Source organism: Euleptes europaea, chromosome 19 (assembly GCF_029931775.1).
Source record: "Euleptes europaea isolate rEulEur1 chromosome 19, rEulEur1.hap1, whole genome shotgun sequence".
Classification (NCBI taxonomy): domain Eukaryota; kingdom Metazoa; phylum Chordata; class Lepidosauria; order Squamata; family Sphaerodactylidae; genus Euleptes; species Euleptes europaea.
The window spans coordinates 29,254,069-29,258,587 of NC_079330.1; the positions used below are offsets into that span (position 1 = coordinate 29,254,069).

Sequence of the window (4,519 nt, forward strand, 5' to 3'; positions counted from 1 at the left end):
TCAGCTACCGTGGACCCAGATTGTGTCGGACTTTAAAGGTCAAAACCGGTGCTTTGGGTTGCATTCAGAAATAAACCAGTAATCATGTAGCTCTATCAACATGGGGATGATATTGTCACTCTAGCATGCTCCATCAGTGCTCTTGCCACAATGTTTTGGACCAGCTGAAGTTTTCAAGTGGTGTTCCAAGGCAACCATGCGTGTACATTACAGTAATCAGAGCATGGGCAACTGTAGAGAGCTCAAGGTTTGCCAAAAGGTGCAATTGGCATGCCTACCAAAGTTGGAAAGACATACTTCAAGCCACAGGTGCCAGCTGGGCATTGCATAAGGTCAAAAAGCTGTGAGCTTCCTGCTGATAGGCCGTTATTGTGGTCCGAACCCCAGACCGACAGCATTTTTGTCTTGTCTGGATTAATCTTCTGTTTATTCAGTCTCATCCAGCTGGTGAGCTCCTGCTGGAATCTGTTCAGTTGGATGTCATCAGTATACTGATGATTCCTCACTCCAAATTCACAGTCAACTTTAGCTCACAGTAGATGTTCAACAGCGTTGGGACAACATGGAGCCCCATAACTCAACTGCAAGGGTACAGAGTGGAGGTCTTCAAAGGCTACTTGAAACCTGACTGCCAAGTAGGAGTGGCCTCCACTTGCAAAACTGACAGGCAGCCCAGAAGGATGTCATGGCCAATAGTATCAAAAGCTGTTGACAAATCCAGGAGAATCAACAGAGGGAGCAGCAATCCCCTTTTGGGGATTTATGCATGGGTACTTGGACTCATGTTCGCCCCCTGTCTGACTCAGTTGTTCCTTGGAGTTCTGCATGAGTTTTCCATCCATTAGGGATGATCTCATGCCCAGCCCTCACAATGTCCAGGTCTTCCCATTCCTCTGTTAACCCAACTCTTCCCTCTCCCCTGAGCTCAGCCCGGCACAAATTTTCGTGCAGATGGCAAGCGGGAAACACAGAAGATGGCTTCTCTCATGGCCAATCACAAAGCGGTGTGTAAAGAGGCAGGGATTCAAATGCTTCTTGCTTCCTTGGAGCTGTTTCTGAGCAAAAGAAAGGCTTTTCAAAACAGACTTGTATTTCTCCCCCACCCCCCATTTCAGATTGTTCTGGTTTTTGTTTTTTGTTCTAAAAATGCTTTTTTATGTGGCTGTTGGGTTGGGGGGGATTATCTCTCACTGCAAAGTAAGCCAATTACAAAGCAGCATTTAAAGGGGCGGGACTTGATTTGAGCTTGGATGGTTCAGAGATTCCCAACTGGAAAGTGTGGGTCCAGCAAGCAACAAACCTCAGGTAAAACTCCCATGCGTAAATAACCTTTCTCTCCCCTAGTATAGATTGTTCATTAGAACTATCCAGGGGTTTCAGTGTTGAATCTAGGCCTGAAGCCCAAGTGGAATGGATTTGCTTTCATCCAAAAATACCTGGAGTTGCACCACTATTATCCCCTTGAGCACCTGCCCAAGAATGGCCAGTAGCTGGAACAATCTACGAGATCCAGAAAGACCTCCCCCTCCCTTCCCAGAATGGTCTCATAAAGTAATTGGGACCGCACCCTCTCTCAAGGAGAAATGTACAACCTGGATCCAATTAGTCACTCCCCCTCAGGTAAATACTGTAGAAATAAGCCAAGATGGGCAAGGGTCAGGGGCAAAGTTGTGGGGTGAACTTTTTTTCATGCTTGTATTTTCTAATTAAAAGAGTCAAGAAAAAGGTGGTCTACAAATTCTTTCAAGAGAGAAAATGTCACACTATTAATGGAGCCTAGGGGAGGGGCTGTGGCTCAGTGGTAGAGCATCTGCTTGATACACAGAAGGTTCCAGGTTCAATTCCTGGCATCTCCAGTTAAAGGAACCAGGCAAGTAGGTGATGTGAAAGACCTCTACCTGAGACCCTGGACAGCTGCTGCCGGTCTGAGACAATACTGATTTTTATGGACCAAAGGTCTGATTCAGTATAAGGCAGATTCATGTGTATGTGTACTTTAGAATAAATTAGCCATTTTATCTACAAAGAGCTTCACAGTAAAATCAGTGCACTGCTGAGACTTCTACCTTCTTCTACCCTGTTCTACATGTAACAAGGTACTCATCCCTTTTTAAACAGAGCTCTCAGCACATGCAATGGTAGCAGAAAAGTGCCCGTTTGCCTCTTACTGCCACGGAGCAGGGTTTAAGATGTGTGTCATGTTTGTTTCCTCCGCTTAGGCGGTAGCCATCCATTATCCATGCTGCTTCGTTGCCCTGTGTGTTCCCTGGTATATCAAGTTCAATTCCATGGAAGAATGCCTAAAGGGGAAGTATCAGGCCAACCACATCAACTACTTTCTTGTTTTGAAGTTCAACCAAGGCTTTGATGGAACTGTCCACTGTGACATCCGGTAATCCCCCAAAGGTCACCTGGAAAGCTGCAGGATCTAACAGCTTCAGTTCTTCCATCCCTGCAGAGGAAGTTCCCACAGTACTAAGCTTTATCTTTTGGCAGTCGGAGGTGTGAGAGGCAGGAGGACAATTCACATTGGTAAGAATTCACAATTCTCCACATCTGTTTTCATTGCCACGTGTGCCGCTCGCTGTGGTTTTCAAAACCTCCATTGTCTGAACCCCGACAGAAATGAAGGAGAGTAAAAACTTGACCATTAGACCCCTTTTAGGCAGCTAATGGTTTAAAAATAAATAAGAACATAATTGTGAAGTTGTAAAAAGGAGATTTTTCTGTGAAGTATGGAAACCAGAGTTCCATTTCTAGCTTCCATGCTTCCATTGAAGGTCTAGGAGCTTTGTACAGTCATTCAAAGAACAGCATTGGGGTGGTGAGTTCTCTTACAAAATTAGACTCATTACTGCTGCTAATATGTCCTGTCAAGGTTATAGCAGCTGTTGAATAGTTGACCTTCCAGAGAGGGGGTAGAATCCATTGCAACCAGAAGAGGAATCATCCGCCTTGGAAAGTTTGGCTGTGATGCAGACTGATTGGGCACAGTCTAGGATTGTGCAGCTCTAAGAAAAAGACATTCTGGTTAGAGGTGCATTTTTTGTTACATTTCGATGCCCCTCCCTAGTGTTGTGAATGAATTACTGAGCGGAGCCTAAATTAAGCCCAGAATATAATGTAGTATCTTCCCTGCTGTTAACCTGGTTGCTGTAGTAATTTTCAGTTTCATCATTTAAGCTTGCCTTGATGTAGTCTGAGATGTCTGTAGGCTGCATTATTCAAAAGTGATGGGGAAAGCACCCAGCCCAGGTTAAGCTGTCTCGTGATCTTAATTTGTTTTACGCACATACCAGGATTTGAACCCTATGCTTTAAAGGCATCTTTTTGACCAAATCCTCGCTCAAGTATTCCCCCCCCCATTTCTCTGTGCATGCTCCATCTGTTGATTGAGCAGGGGGTGGGGTGGGAACCAAGCAGCCAAAGTTTTAGCTACAGCCTTCTGAACAAGAGCACGTGTCTATCTCATTTTTACCCCATCCCTCTTTCAAGATCTCTGGATGGCATACATAGTTCTCCTGACCTTCACATCTTGACAAGAGCCCTGTGAGGTAGGTCATCTAGCAAGTTTCACAATTGAATCTGACTTCCTTTTTGTTCTAGTTCCTAACCACTGTCCCACATTGGCTGTAGTTAGTTGTGACAGACAAATAGCCTGAAATAGAATAAATTATTGACTCCTTTGCCTGGTCATGAGCAGGTAATGCTTAGTTGTCAGCCACAGATGAAGGGGCAAATGGCAATTGACCAGCCTGGGTGGGGCTGTGGCTCAGTGGTAGAGTATCTGCTTTGCATGCAGAAGGTCTCAGGTTCAATCTTGGGCATCTCCAGTTAAAGGGACTAGGCAAGTAGGTGATGTGAAAGACCTCTGCCTAAGACCCTGGAGAGCCGCTGCCAGTCTGAGTAGACAATACTGACTTTGATGAACCAAGGGTCTGATTTAGTATAAGGCAGTTTCATGTGTTTATGTGCTGTGGTGCAATGCTGACTCCTTTCATTCACCCTTGTCTTCTGTAAACTTACATTTTTTTGTTGGAGGTGGGACCGTGCGTCTAAATTAGCACAGATCTGCGCTCTGGGAGATGTGTGGGGAGCTGAGAACATGTTTGAAGGATTGCCTGCTATCAGAAAAATGTATTTCATACTATGGTGTGTCATCCACCATTCATGTCTGATATTTACCTGCAAAAGTCCTTGACTGAAAGAAATAGCCACAGGTGCAGTTGTGGTATATAGCCTGCCAGGGGGCTCTCTCACCCCAAGTGAAATTTTACTTCCTTGGGTATCTGTTTTCCTAGCAAAATAATTTTAAATATGGGCAAAGAATATAAAAATTTTATTGGGAAGAAAAATTAAACGTTTGTCAGACAATGATGCAGATTTTCTTAGATTGTGTAGAAAAAGCTTCTTCCTGATTGATCCGTTTAAAAAATAAATAACTGCATCTAGCTAAAGTAATGACTGTTTAGCAGCAGTTTTGTAAACTGGTATGTTTAGATCCTTGTTATAGATAAAG

At 44.2% G+C, this 4,519-nt stretch overlaps 1 non-coding gene across 1 annotated transcript; it reads left to right on the forward strand.

The window, feature by feature from the left end:
* Positions 1-1,784: 1,784 nt before the first annotated feature.
* TRNAI-GAU (transfer RNA isoleucine (anticodon GAU)) lies at positions 1,785-1,856 on the forward strand. The gene has a single exon. It is a non-coding gene; the product is annotated as a tRNA-Ile (tRNA).
* The last annotated feature ends 2,663 nt before the right edge of the window (positions 1,857-4,519 follow it).